This window comes from Schistocerca cancellata, chromosome 2, assembly GCF_023864275.1.
Source record: "Schistocerca cancellata isolate TAMUIC-IGC-003103 chromosome 2, iqSchCanc2.1, whole genome shotgun sequence".
Classification (NCBI taxonomy): Eukaryota; Metazoa; Arthropoda; class Insecta; order Orthoptera; family Acrididae; genus Schistocerca; species Schistocerca cancellata.
The window spans coordinates 7,491,227-7,506,757 of record NC_064627.1 but is presented as its reverse complement, the minus strand read 5'-3'; the positions used below and the strand labels follow the sequence as shown (position 1 = coordinate 7,506,757).

Here is a 15,531-nt window from a genome sequence, read left to right as displayed (position 1 = left end):
CATTTGGAAAACTGTTATAAATCCGAGAGAGTAGAAAACAGCAATACTCCACCAGCTACATAAAAATGAAGACAAACAAAATTTCAACCATTACAGAGAAGCGTCGCTTTTGCCTCTGACATACTAAATACTACCAAAAATTCTCTTCGAGAGATGTTTAGAAACTATAGACAAACAACTGCGATAAATGTTGGTTACCGAAAGGGAAGCTCCTCTACAGAACACATTTTGTACTTAAAATCGATAATTCACTAAAGAATATTAACGAGCAAACCTGTAATAGTATCATTTATTCATTTCGAGAAAGCATTTAATGCGATAGACAGAGAACGAATGGCGAAATCATTGTAGAATTGGGTGTTGAAACAAAATAATTAGCAAACATAATTCGTCAAACTCTAACAAATAAGATATTTAAAGTTACATTTATGGGACAAGTCTCTCAGCCATTTGAAATAAAAACTGGTATTGGGCAACGGACTGCCTTACCACATTTACTGTTCAATTGCATTCCGGAAACAGCTGTATGGTTCTGGAATTAGGAGCTAAAAATCACAAAATTGAACCTGGGAATAAAAACAAATGAAATTACAGTAAACTGCCTGGCTTTTGCAGACGATTTGGCAATACTTTAAGAAAATCTGAGAGACGCAGTTATTCAAAAAGTGTTCTGAAAAAAAATTGGAAATTGAACTTTATTCAAAAGTTCAACAGAAAAAACAAGATTCCTGCAAATTAAAAAAAAAACTGCACCAACTTTCATAGAAACCTTAATAAGTAAAATAGAGCGAGTAAATAAATTTAAGTATCTTGGAGAAACTATTCAACAGAATAGAGTAGAAAAATTTGCCACAAGTGTCAAACTTGGAATGGAAAGAGCGTATGGTTTGACAAAAAAATATTTACATCAACAAAGGCATATCTAGAAAAAGGAAAGTAAAGCAATAAGGCACAGCAGCACCCGGCAAAGCCACTGCAATATGCAACACGATCGGAAGGTAAATAAGAGTAAGCAAATTATGTTCCCGAATTTCCCGTCCTCTGAATTTTTTTTCCATTTCTACCACCAATCCCGTTTCATAAACAATCTCCATCAAGAATTTCATAAACAATCTCCATCAAGAATTTCCTCTGAATTGACAATTGAATTTCACAATGAAAATTCGATTTTACCGCGAAAATTCAGAATTCCCGCCAATACGATGGGTGGGGAGGGGGGGGGGGGGGCCATGTGCCAGCTGCAGAAAACTCATGGCGTCATCCGGGAGTGGTGGTGGGGTAATTAATTGATCAATTTAATTAATTTGCGTATCAATTTGATATTAAAATTGTTCCGGCACCTCCATCGTATAAATACTGCTGCTGCTAATGATGATGGTGTTTGGTTTGTGGGGCGCTCGACTGCGCGGTATCAGCGCCCGTACAAAGTGCCAATTTCTACACAGTCCAGTCTAGCCACTGTCACGAATGATGATGATGATATGATGAGGACAACACAAACACCCAGTCCCCGGGCACAGAAAATCCCCAACCCGGCTGGGAATCGAACCCGGGACCCCGTGGTCCAAATACTGCTCACCAGCTAACAGAACCCTTGAGCATCGTTTCTCTGGCCCATTCTGGAATGTCTTCCTGCAAGATCAACAGCTGTCGTCTCGCCCTCTGTAACACCCCCACCACCAACTACGTTTGTTTGTTTATTAAATTTAGCCCGAGTTACCTCCCGATCTATAAGAGTCTACGTATTTCCAAAACTGTGTCCCCACAAACTGTTATCCAACTCTTATCCTTTGATTAAACAAAACCTAATTTGAACCGAACTGTAACTGTTCTGAAAGTAACTTGCCTTTATATTAAAAGAGTAATTGAAGTAAAACAGTTATCTGGCCCTAATCAAAATTTCCACTTACCCCGCGTCTTGAAAACATCGTTGCAGATTTCTCGAAAGCAAAACACCAAGCAGGAAGCGGATAGGCTAGATTTCTGTTTCCAAATATATATTCAAACTGTTGCATGTGTTAACGCGTAATGATAAACAGTGTGGGGACGAGAGTAACTATTCCTATGAAATGATATTCCAAGACAACGAGTTTAGAATAAAGTATGTACTCAAAAAGACAGAGTAAAACTTGGCGCGATCTTCACACATATCATTGGTCTGAAGTGAACAGTGATTTAAAAAGCGTACAATTTCTATAAAAGCCAAACAACTTAATCAATTAGTATATTAATACATGGTTCAGGAAGTGGGGCGGTTTTCCTCTCAGCTCAAAGCAAATTAACTAGCTCACAAAAATCATTACTAACTGCGCAGTACTGCAGTCTTACCTCAAACTACTTCAAAAATAATAACATTATTCAAAATTCGCCACTGGTAGGTTATCAATTTTTCATTATGACTATGAGAACGTTCTGCACAGGGCTATTTTGAAAGTTTATGTGTCACATTTTTATTGAAGTAGTATTGGTGAACTTAACTGCTTTTGTAGCACACAGCAGGTACGTTAGAGTGCTTATATCACACAAGGCCTACATATCAGAAGCACAGACACACATGGCGGTAGTAATTTGCACAATAAAAGTAGGTGGAAGACGGTCCTTGTCAGAAACGACCAAACTTTCTTTAGCTATTTGCAGAAATGGCCACTGTTGTGGAAGGTTACGTGGAAGCAGACTCAGTGAGACAAAGCGCAGTTCTCAGCTAGCAACCCCACACACGTACAAAGACTAACATGTCGTAGTATCTGCTTGAATCAGACTGCAGATCCATTGATAACTCCAAAGCAACAACAACAATATTCATATTCACTGTCTTCATCTGAATATACAATTCAAATAACAATTCCTTATTCTGTTTTCGTCCACCTGTTTCCATGTAAACAACACTTTGTAGCTATAATCGTAAATATTACAATTCCGTAAATGTAACATCCCTACCTCCCAATAGATCCTGAAAAACTTCTTATATCAAATTGCCTATCACTCTTCTTTGCAGACAACACAGTTGCCATCCTAACAGTCAGTATATCTCATCAAAAGTGGTAGAAACTGTTAAATGTGTCTGTATTATCATGACTCTGTACAGCCAGAAATATTTCTCATGTGAACAACAGAATGCTGATAACCTATGTATCCTCTCTGAACTGGTTTAAAAATAGTGTCAGTGTTCATTTTATTTAAAATTATTTATTCTTATTCGGTTTCTAGATAAAGTTTCAAAGTTGATAGTGGTTTGTTTAGCGTATGCTTTGTGGCAGCAAATCGCTCGATTTGTTGCGCGATAAGTGAAGTTTGTTGCGCTAGGACAGTCGCCCAATTCTTGTCAAAAGTTGCCTGCCGCGCGACGGAAGTCACTCCGGCACGCAGTGTAAAACCGTTGTTAATCGCAGACTATTGCCGTCCGTGCCTGTAACGCAGGAAATATTTTCGTGTAGGTGACATATAGCCCTGTCATGTGGGTACAACTTTAGTAAATAGGATTATTCTACGTTGGATGGTTTGAAATATGATGAAGTCCCTCGCTCTTGTGTGTCCGAATAGCTTCAATTTCCACAAATTGTCATGTACAATTCTATTAATCACATAACCTCCAGGAGGAAGTTTGGAAGGTAGGAGACGAGGTACTGGTGCAATTAAAACTGTGAGCACGGACCGCGAGTCGTGCTTGGGTAGCTCAGTCGTAGGTCACTTGCTGCGAAAGGCAAAGGTCTCGAGTTCGAGTCTCGGTCCGGCACACAGTTTTAAACTGCCAGGAAGTTTCGTATCAGCGCCCACTCCGCTGCGGAGTGAAAAATTCATTCTGGATTTCTTGAGTTATTCGTGGTTTCTTCACAGGTACCTTCCTTGTACCTACAGTTTTCTTTCCAATTTCTACGATTGACCGTTTTAGAGATGTGCATTCCTCTTCAAATGAAATGCCTACTGAGCTATCTAAGCCTCAGGGAACTTCAAGTGTGTCTCTCCATTCGTTAGTACTTCCGTATCCCACTTCCTTGCACATTGATTCTTCTTGACTAGTCTATTAAAACTTGAGCGTACTCTTCATCGTCAGTAAATTGTGATCTGAGTCTATATCTGTTCCTGGGTAGGCCTTACTATTTGCGAATCTCTGCCTGACTATGATGTAATCCAACTGAAATCTTTTCATATCTCCCTACCTTTTATGGTATATCTCCTCATTTTGTGATCCTGAGCACAGTACTCGCTATAAATATGTACGCTGAAGAACCCAATTAATCTCTCACGCCTCTCAATCCTAATACTAAGCCCATATTCTCCCCTTCCCCACAGTCACACTCCAGTCCTCCGTGACTTCTTCCATTATGTGCTGAATTACCATTCACTATTCTCATATACTTTCTCTGTCTCTTCTTCCTCTGGTTGCGACGTCGGCATGTATACCTGAACTATTGTTGTTTATCAGTACGCTGACTTTACTGAAGATGATAATGATGAACTACCAAAAAAAAAAAAAAAAAAGAATAGTAGACCAGTGGTCCCCACCATTACTCCTGAGTGCAATCGGATATTAGCTGGTTCCCCCCTCACTCCCCCCCCCCCCCCCGTTTCCCCATCAGCGACATCAGTGACTCACAAATCTTTAGAACGAATTTTCTTTGGCCACTTTTATTTTTAAAATGATGGAAGATAAATGTTGTTGAGTTTATGTTGGTGTTTTGTTAAACCATCAACTAACTTTCAATGAGGCAATTGATACGCCTTCTGCGCTCTCTCTCTCTCTCTCTCTCTCTCTCTCTCTCTCTCTCTTTCTTTTCACTTGCACACGCTTCTCAGAAAATAAAGCCAAGTGTCCACTGTGAGAGTACACACTCATTACGAAACATGCTTCCTCTGCATCACTACTCTCCATAGCGACGCGCCACCCACACTCTGTACCCCCATTTGTAAATCACTTGGTTGTTGGATTCCTTACTTCTGAAATGGCACAAAATTGGAAGACTTTAGGTTGTCAATGCTTTATGTATCAAAACTGTCACTAACGAGAAAGACAATAATAATCGTTATACCCTGTGAGCCCTATTGCAGTGTTGTGGCTATTACATAGTTACTGCTGTGTTGTGCTGACAGTTTGTTCATTTGTGTGTTGTATACCTACGGTTTGGAGAAGGCATTTTCATTAGATTTTTAATTATATCTGACATATATGTCTCAATTTTAGTGTCATAGACGCACGGTATAAAGTATGTGTGTGCTGATTAGATTATGTGACAAAGATGTTGCACTACCTTTAAGCTCCAGCAAATTGTGCGATGTGTTTTGCCAGTATTTAAGAATGTAGTTATTGGTAACTAACGTAACAGTATCACACACAGTCTTACGAAATAGTTGTAATAGTTCTGATCTTTTAAAAATAATACAATCAAATCCTTTTGTTTTCACCCGTCAGAAAATTACGTTTTATCCCTCAGGGGTAATAATTGTGAGGTTGGGAACTGCTGTATTAGTGACATTGGTGCACAGTGCGACGTAATGTGGCGTTGTGTTTCAGAAGACGAACAATGGCAACGGAGCGCATCTCGCACATCGGGCTGGTGGCGCGGAGTCCGGAGGGCCACGCCGCCAAGGGCATGCCCATCAAGGGCCGCGAGGACCTCTGGGTCGAGATACAGGTGGGTGCGGCGCTCACTGCGTCCTGCACAGGACTCACCTCTCCATGAATACTGCGACTGAACAACCGTCTGATTGTGCCTTGCTTTTCATTACCAAATCGACGATCCCTTCTTTTAGTCAAGTTGTGATACAAGTTTTTCCTCCCAATTCGATGCAGTACGCCCTCGTTAATTACCCTGTTTACATAACTACTGTTCAGCATTCATCCGCAGCACCACACTTCAGACATTCTGTTCTCTTCATGTGTGAGCGTCCTACAGTTCACGTTTACATACAAGGCCACGGTCCAGGAGAATACCTTCACCAAAAATTTCCTAACATTTAGACTTATATTAGACATTAACAAATTTCTCTTTTTCAGAAATGATTTTCTTTATAATGCCAGTGTCCATTTTATATCCTCTCCTCTTCGGCCATCATCAGTTATTTTGCTGCCTTAATAGCAAAACTCATCCATTAGTTTTACTGTTCATTTTTAAATCTAATTCCCTCAGTATCGCCTGATTTAATTTGGTTGCATTCTCTTACCGAGTTTTACTTGTATTGACATTCATATCCAAATCCGTTTTCAAAACACTGTCCGTTCCGTTCAGTTCCACTTCGAAATGCTTTGTTGTCTCTGACAGAATTAGTATATCATTGCCATATACAAATTTTTTATTTCATCTTCCTGAACTTTTATAACTTTGGGGATAGGCTTCAACTCTGTCCCCGTCATTTCTGAGCCTAACCTTCACTTTCATACCTCTGTGATTCTTGGAACCTCAAATAATAAGATCTGTAATTGTGATTTACTTTACTAGCTAATAATTGGGTGGTATGCTTTGCTGCACAGAAACTTGGCAACTCGAAGTTACGGCTTGTCTCTCAATAACCGACAGTTAATTATAATTGCAGTATCAAAATGTACTTCCATAAGTAGTATCAAATACGTTATGTATGAACCGTGTGCGCAGTTGTGCTAGCTCGGGACTTTCTGAGCCATACACATCCCAGATAGGTTTTCGTACTATAAGTATACCATTTATGTATTACAGATAACATTTGTAGCTAATATGCATGCAGCTGTAATTGTACAAGATTTTTCCGCTCGTTGCACGATACACTCATAACGAGGTAACCACAAAAGAAAAACACATAGGCGAAAAATTTCAAAGCAAATTTTTTTGTTTTATTATTTGTTTTCATTTGAAATTTTTCTTAATTAACTTAGATTTATAAACATATCTAATGTTATATTGTATATTCTTCCATTATCAGTATCGCATTATTAGAGATAAGAATTTAAAAATGATGCTAGTAGCTAGAGCACATCGAATGTACTGAATGTGATCTATGACTTCCTTTAGACACACAATAGATTCGGCAAAATAAATTTATATAGGAAGCCGACTAACAGAAAAATCGGATCACGTAAAAGGTCAAGATTCCAAAAAGTGTATACTGCACGTTGGAGAAATTTTAGTTCTGGCTTTAATCGCCACTGCTTACGAAGTAGAACCTTGGAAAAGTAAAACAGCAGGCCTAAAGCATTTGGAAAGTGAATGTATCGCCGAATGCTAAACATTCCTGGAGTGTGAACTAAGAGAGCAATTGATTAGGTGCTGTTGAAAATCTTGAAACTGTAACCATCATCAAACCTAGAAAAGCTTCGCGTTTTGGGCACGCTTCCCGTGCTGCCTCACGAAATTCATGACTGAAGGAAAGATAGAAGGAAAACGTGGATCTGACCGGAGAAGAGTCTCATGGCTGCAGAATCAGTGACACTGGTTGGACGCCCCAGAATGCGCCACGCCGGTTACACAAGCTGAGGATAGAGGGGAATGCTCCAACAATGGTTAGTAGGAATACAGTGCCGATTCTGGGACAACGTTGACCTTTGGGTTCCCTACTTGCTAGGACAAATGCCTGACGTCATCATGCACACTCATCATCATGTTGTTCTTGGCAAAGTATTCTTCTATTTCATTCCACTTCTTACTATCTTAGTTGAGTTTTTCTCTTCGAATAATTTTAGACCTTCTTCTATACCTCTAAGAATTCTTACATTATTCTGTGATTTTGTGACTGCTGAAATTATTCCATGCTTTAACCGTATGTTCGACAGTTTGATGTCATGTGTGATGTTCCACCATCTATGTTGTCTCCTTCTCGGGTGTTGACCCAATGTTCTTGATGGTTCAGACCAGTAACTGGAATCCACCTTATGGATTTCTACAATGATTTTCTTCCCGTTGAGTTCTAGAGACTCGACACCAGTCTGGAAACTTTTGGTTACTCTTGACTTTTTCCCGTAGGCCGAAATTTTACTTTGATTTGGAGTACGTGAAAGTCTGACTAGTTTTTATAATGAAGAATTCTTTCATGTTCGTCGTGCAGATAGCAGTTCAGTCCATCTGGTATTCTCCGAGCGTTTTATTGGGAAGATTTTCATGTCTTTACTTTCTATGTGTGTTTGTGGAAATATGTTTGACATATTTGAGGTGTTCATCATTTTCATTGGTCCTATTATCAACAGTTTATGGGCCTGTGATTCGTCTATCTTACTTTCCTTTTCTGCCACTGAAGCCAGCTAATAGAATGTTGTGATGTTTAGGAATTTTGTTTGTAATTTCTCCCATACATTCCCAGAAGTCTTTTATCACCTGTGGATCTTTTCTGTTGTAGTCGTTTGTTGGTGTGTGCACGTTAATCAGTGTGTATCCATAGTTTCCTGGTTTTATTGACAGTGTTAAGTTTCTGAATGTGATGTAAAGTGAATGACTTAATTTGTGATGCACTTGTGAACTGCAAAACCTGCACCAATTTTTTTCGGTCCTGGGTTGATATGAACTGCAGAATTTCCCTTACATAATATAAACGTCAATTGAATTTATATACAGGGTGAACCACCTAAAACTTGCACTGTAAATATTGCTGAAATGGATAGTGCTATTGATGTGAGATTTTTACAGAATGGATTGTTAGCCAGTACACAGATTGTAATCATATGCAGAAAGTTTTTTTTTTTTTTTTAGAAAAATACGCTTTTTAAAATGGAACAATGCCTATTTACACTAAGAAACTAAAAGTAGGGTAAATTAGAATGTCAGTGGTGTTTGTTACAAGAGACTAGTGCGAGTTGTTTGAGATATCTTACTGTGCAAATTTCCACATTGGCCCTTGTTTATGCCATTCAACCTGCATAGTTACTAGGAACGATATTGTTATGTTTCCTTATAATGTGCTTGTGTGTTACTTGAGAGCACTGCAACTTGGTAGTCAGTTAGTTCATGATGAGTGGACGATGAATTTATCAATGCAGAGAAAGCTGACATATTCTTGGTAGTATTGGGGCAAGGGGGGTTCTGGCCGAAAGTACCGTAAACCAAGATGGCGGCGATGACGTCATCCAGGATGGATTTTGGCGGGAAGTATGATTTTCAGCGGGAAGATAGGTCAATTGGGCTACCTCCACTAACCTACCCCCCAGCTCACCTCCCCAGCCCCCAGAAAAATGGCCAGAAATTCAAATCCCAACAGGACAATACATCACACCATGGTTACCTCTAGTAACCTAAGAAAATCGCCGGAAGATAGGTCACTTGGGCTGCCTCCACTAACATAAGACATCCGACCACCACCTCTTCCTAAGAACTGGCGCCAAGTTTGAATTTTGGCAATAAAGAATGGTCAATTGGGCTATGTCTACCAACCTAAGAAAATGATGGGAAAGAAAGCTCACCTCCACTAATCTAAGTCACCCGACCGCCACCTCCTCCTAGTGATTTGAGGGAAAAGGACTCAACCCGCTGGGTGTAAGTCTTATTTTGCATGCACCAGTCTTCATTTAAAAAATTTCATGCAGTACAGCTATCCAGTGCGTCCACCACGAGGTCTGGACTCCAACTGACGTGGTGCACACCACCACCAGCAGAGGGCACTTTCATCCAAGATGATGGACATGTCAGTCGATCATGCAAGTACCATTATCCAAGAGGGCGGCAAACAGTGTATTCACCATGAGGTCTGGACTCAAACTGATCTAGTACACACTACTGCCACCAGAGGGCGCTGTCAGCCAGTACGTACTCCAAGATAGCCACTGTGACATCAGCTGATGACTCCAGTATCGTTATCCAAGTTGGCGGGAAACAGTGTGTTCACCATGAGGTCTTGACAAGTAAACAGTACCACCACCTAGAGCACTGTCGTCCATTCTGTGATGTAATCCAAGATGACAGTCTGGGGTGGGGTAAATGATGCGAAAAGGACTCTGCCTGTGCTGAACATAAGTCTTTATTTTGCAGGAAGTGTCTCCACCACTAGATCTAGAGTCCAATTGACCTAGTACACAGTACTGCCACCAGATAGTGCTGTCGTCCGTTCTGTCACATAACGCAAGATGGTGGGGGAAATAGTGGGAAACAGTGTGGTTGCCCCCAGGTATGGAACTAGTACACAATACTGTCACCAGAGGGCACTGTCATCCATTCCATGGCATAACCGAAGATGACTGTCTGGAGGGGAAAATGACAGCCTGTGCTGGGCTGCTGGAGAGAGGAAGGAGAGTACTTTATTATTTTGGAACAGTTTATTTAGGGATGGAGTATATTTACACACCGACACAAAACACTCGCCCTGATGTGCTTCAGGTCACAATACAGTCTGCAGACCTCCAAACTACTCGTAAGTAATGTAACAGACACACCTGCTAATTGTAGACTGTCAAAATAATGCATTCCACAGCCTACCCATATACAAACAACTACACCGAAATAATTTCAGTACAGACCTGCAAATTGCTCCTAAATAATTTAGCACACTGACAAGTAGACATGCTCAGTACGGGTGATTAAAACTTAAACTGCCCTCTGCAATGGATCAAAAGCTGTATATTTAAAAGGATCATCCCACATAGGCAGCAGCAGCAGCAGTAGCAGCAGTCTGACAGGTAAATTCGATGATGGACAGCCGGCCGCAGTGGCCAAGCGGTTCCAGGCGCTACAGTCTGGAGCCGCGCGACCACCACGGACGCGGGTTCGAATCCTGCAAAGGTCATGGATGTGTGTGATGTCCTTAGGTTAGTTAGGTTTAAGTAGTTCTCAGTGCTAGGGGACTGATGGCCTCAGAAGTTAAGTCCCATAGTGCTCAGAGCCATTTTTTTCGATGACGGACAGGGTGTCCCATTAGGAATGCTATTCTGGGGAGCTGAACCGGATCACATCACAACTATGTGTCATCGCACATGTAATAGCATCTAGGTGAGTTCTACAGCGGATGAAGTTAGTGGAGCTTTTATAGTTCATAATTTTCCTCTGTTGGATGGTAAAGAATAACGATGATAGCATGTTGGGCTGATAGATGTGAATGGAAATGGATCTGCTTCAGACTGTAGTATCTGTATCTAGTTTGGAGACGTAGGACATTGCGCGCATTTCCACCGAATGGTCAAAACACGGTCCTGTTGCACTAACTCAGGTCATTCTGTTTCTACATGGGGTGCAGAAGGTAATGGATATGGCTTTCTCCAGCTTCTGCTCAGTTCCGACGTAAATTGGAATGATCACATGCACAAAGCTGTAGAAGTGGGAGCAGTTGCAAGATGTGTATGGGCTGACTAAAACCAGGTTGGAATTTTACTGTAGCAGACAGGTTCGGGAGTGGTGACTCGTTTTGAGGTATGGGAGTGTCAGAAATATGACTGAGTAGTGGTTGCAATCATTAAAGGGCTTGTCAGTAGGATCTAATGCAGGTATGTGCTTGAATGGAAAGACTTGATTCCAAATCATGGGCATCATTTCTAGCAGTTAGCGTAACACTAGAGATCTGAGAAGTTAGTGTACATTTTCTTATGACCTCAATCAGCACACCATCTACTACTGTTTGCGATCCTTGTCAATCATAACTCAATCAGAACCTCTCACATGGTATCGTGACAGAAAACGTTGCAAGTGCTATAGAAATATCTAGCTGGGGCGGCGTGAGAGAGTCCAAATACCTCTTACAATCCACGTTCCTTAGCCGAATCAGCCCGCCTGTGTGGCCGAGCGGTTCTAGGCGGTTCAGTCTGGAACCGCGCAATCATTACGGTCGCAGGTTCGAATCCTGCCTCGGCCATGGATGTGTGTGAAGTCCTTAGTTTAGGTAGGTTTAAGTAGTTCTAAGTTCTAGGGGACTGATGACCTCAGATCTTAAGTCCCATAGTGCTCAGAGCCCCTTGAACCATTTGTTTGTATCTGAATCGCTTTCAAAATTCAGCGATTTTATTATGAAGTTGCACTGTTGGGGATGTGTAACTGGAGTGGTGGTCTGATAATAGACATTTCTACGATCACCATCTCGGTATTTGTCGGAAAAATCACTTCATTCAGAGGTAATGTCGTACATCGATTTATAGCTTATAACATCGATACTTACGTGCACCTGTAGAACAAAGACTGCTTGTGACAGTAACATATAGTGGTTGTTGGGATCGAGTTTTTTTAACATCTGGCGATTAAAACTCTCTTCCTAGGACATGGTGGTAGTACTCGCAACAAAAACTAATGAGACATGTCCACCCATGGTTGATTTTCTCTCAGTGAGCCTTGAGCAGCCGCTGGTGAAGTATCAGTGCAGCAGCAGTGCAGTAGCGAGTCGCATATTTAGCTTTCATATCTGTTTTGTAGTTTGATTCATAATTTCTTTCTGAGTGTTTGTGCGCTTGCATATTTAATTACATAAAATCCTTGCGTATTCTCGTAGTTGAGAGGAGTAATATTGCTTATTGACAGCCGTAGCGTATAAATTCGCGGAGTCGTTAGATATTAGCAGTAGGATGGATGGGGTGTGTGCATGCTGTGTGCGGGCGCAGGAGGAGCTGGCGGCGGTTCGCGAGCAGCTGAGCGTGCTGTTGGCCACGGTCAGTCGCCTTCAGGCTGCTGCCTCGAGGTGCAGCGACGGCGGAGGGTCTGGCGCGTCGCTCGAGACACCCCAGGTGTCGCTTGCTGCATCTGCTGACTCAGCCGCCGAGGCACCCTCTAGTGTACCCGGCGCGTTGGGGCCGCCCTCACCTCAGGGTGAGTGGCGGACTGCAACGCGTTCGCGTCGCTCGAGGCGGAGGGCGAATGTGGAGGCTGGCTGTCTGGCCTCGCCCGTTCATCCTATTAGTGGGCAGGTGGCGGATTTGGTGAAGACCGCTGGCCTCGCACGCGGGTGCAAGCAGAGCTCTCTATTTGCAGCATCGTTCCCAGAGTGGATTGGGGTCCCTTGGTTTGGAGCTGAGTGGAGGGTCTCAACTAGAGGCTCCGTCGACTCTGTGATGGTCTTCGCTGCAGATTTCTAGACTTGAGCTATTGGGTGGGGAATTGTAGGACGCCCCTAGATAGGTCAGGGGTGCACTACACAAAGGAAGACGCTACTCGGGTAGCAGAGTACTTGTGGCGTGCACATGGGATTTTTTTTAGGCTAGGCAGTAGTGCGAGCTGTCCTGATGAACACTCACCAGTCGACGTGCAGGCAGGGAAATCAGGACGTGCTCAGTGTAAAGGCACTTCAGCTATCAAGATATTAGCAGTAAATTTTCAGAGTGTTTGGAATAAAGTTCCTGAATTTACTGCCCTCCAGGAAGCGTGTGGCGCGCAAATTATTCTTAGGACTGAGACCTGGCTGAACCCTGAGATAGGTAGTTCTGAAATACAATCCTGGAAATTGAAATAAGAACACCGTGAATTCATTGTCCCAGGAAGGGGAAACTTTATTGACACATTCCTGGGGTCAGATACATCACATGATCACACTGACAGAACCACAGGCACATATACACAGGCAACAGAGCATGCACAATGTCAACACTAGTACAGTGTATATCCACCTTTCGCAGCAATGCAGGCTGCTATTCTCCCATGGAGACGATAGTAGAGATGCTGGATGTAGTCCTGTGGAACGGTTTGCCATGCCATTTCCACCTGGCGCCTCAGTTGGACCAGCGTTCGTGCTGGACGTGCAGACCGCGTGAGACGATGCTTCATCCAGTCCCAAACATGCTCAATGGGGGACAGATCCGGAGATCTTGCTGGCCAGGGTAGTTGACTTACACCTTCTAGAGCACGTTGGGTGGCACGGGATACATGCGGACGTGCATTGTCCTGTTGGAACAGCAAGTTCCCTTGCCGGTCTAGGAATGGTAGAACGATGGGTTCGATGACGGTTTGGATGTACCGTGCACTATTCAGTGTCCCCTCGACGATCACCAGTGGTGTACGGCCAGTGTAGGAGATCGCTCCCCACACCATGATGCCGGGTGTTGGCCCTGTGTGCCTCGGTCGTATGCAGTCGTGTTTGTGGCGCTCACCTGCACGGCGCCAAACACGCATACGACCATCATTGGCACCAAGGCAGAAGCGACTCTCATCGCTGAAGACGACACGTCTCCATTCGTCCCTCCATTCACGCCTGTCGCGACACCACTGGAGGCGGGCTGCACGATGTTGGGGCGTGAGCGGAAGACGGCCTAGCGGTGTGCGGGACCGTAGCCCAGCTTCATGGAGACGGTTGCGAATGGTTCTCGCCGATACCCCAGGAGCAACAGTGTCCCTAATTTGCTGGGAAGTGGCGGTGCGGTCCCCTACGGCACTGCGTAGGATCCTACGGTCTTGGCGTGCATCCGTGCGTCGCTGCGGTCCTGTCCCAGGTCGACGGGCACGTGCACCTTCCGCCGACCACTGGCGACAACATCGATGTGCTGTGGAGACCTCACGCCCCACGTGTTGAGCAATTCGGCGGTACGTCCACCCGGCCTCCCGTTGCCCACTATACGCCCTCGCTCAAAGTCCGTCAACTGCACATACGATTCACGTCCACGCTGTCGCGGCATGCTACCAGTGTTAAAGACTGCGATGGAGCTTCGTATGCCACGGCAAACTGGCTGACACTGACGGCGGCGGTGCACAAATGCTGCGCAGCTAGCGCCATTCGACGGCCAACACCGCGGTTCCTGGTGTGTCCGCTGTGCCGTGCGTGTGATCATTGCTTGTACAGCCCTCTCGCAGTGTCCGGAGCAAGTATGGTGGGTCTGACACACCGGTGTCAATGTGTTCTTTTTTCCATTTCCAGGAGTGTATTTAGTGAGGGCTGGAACGTGTATCGGAAAGACAGATTAGACACCGTAGGGGGCGGTGTCTTCATTGCAGTTGACAAAAATATTGTGTCTACTGAGGCCGAAGTTATCTAGACACGTTTAACAGGGCTAGGGGAAATAAAGTTAATTTTTGGGTGTTATTACTGACCACCAGATTCCACCGTGACAGTTCTAGAATCATTCAAAGGGAGTGTGCATTCTGTATAGCAGAAGTACCCGGATCATGCTGTATTAGTCGGAGGCGACTTCAACCTACGTAGTATAGACTGGGATGTCTATGGATTCATTACAGGTGGTACAGACAAGCCGTCGTGTGAATTACTTTTGAACACATTATCCGAAAACTGTCTTGAGCAGCTAAATCGACAGCCAACGCGTACTGGAAATATTTTAGATCTGGTAGCCACGAACACACCAGACCTCATCGACGGTGTCAGTGTTGAGACAGGGATTAGTGTTCATGATGTTGTCATTACGACTATGGTTACGAAAGTTAAAAAGGTGGTGAAGAAGGCTAGGAGAGTATTCTTACTAGAAAGAGCAGATAAGCAGTTGTTAGCATCCCACTTAGTAAATGAATCGACTTCATTTACTTCCGGTACGATGGACGTGGAAGAATTATGGGCAAATTTTAAACACATTGTAAATCACGCATTGGACAAGTATGTGCCGAAAAAGTGGGTTACGGACGGAAAAGACCCACCGTGGTTTAACAGCGCAATTTGGAGAATGCTCAGGAAGCAAAGGCAGTTGCACTCGCGGTACAAGAAAGATCGGGAGAATGAGGACAGGCAAAAGCT

The 15,531-nt window shown here is 43.4% G+C and overlaps 1 long non-coding RNA gene across 1 annotated transcript in view; it reads left to right on the top strand.

The window, feature by feature from the left end:
• Positions 1–15,531, top strand: part of LOC126143568 (uncharacterized) — a 186,258-nt gene that overhangs the window by 149,084 nt on the left and 21,643 nt on the right. The window contains exon 2 of the long non-coding RNA XR_007529748.1: positions 5,510–5,630. This is a non-coding gene — a long non-coding RNA (uncharacterized LOC126143568). The remainder of the gene's footprint in view (positions 1–5,509; positions 5,631–15,531) is intronic.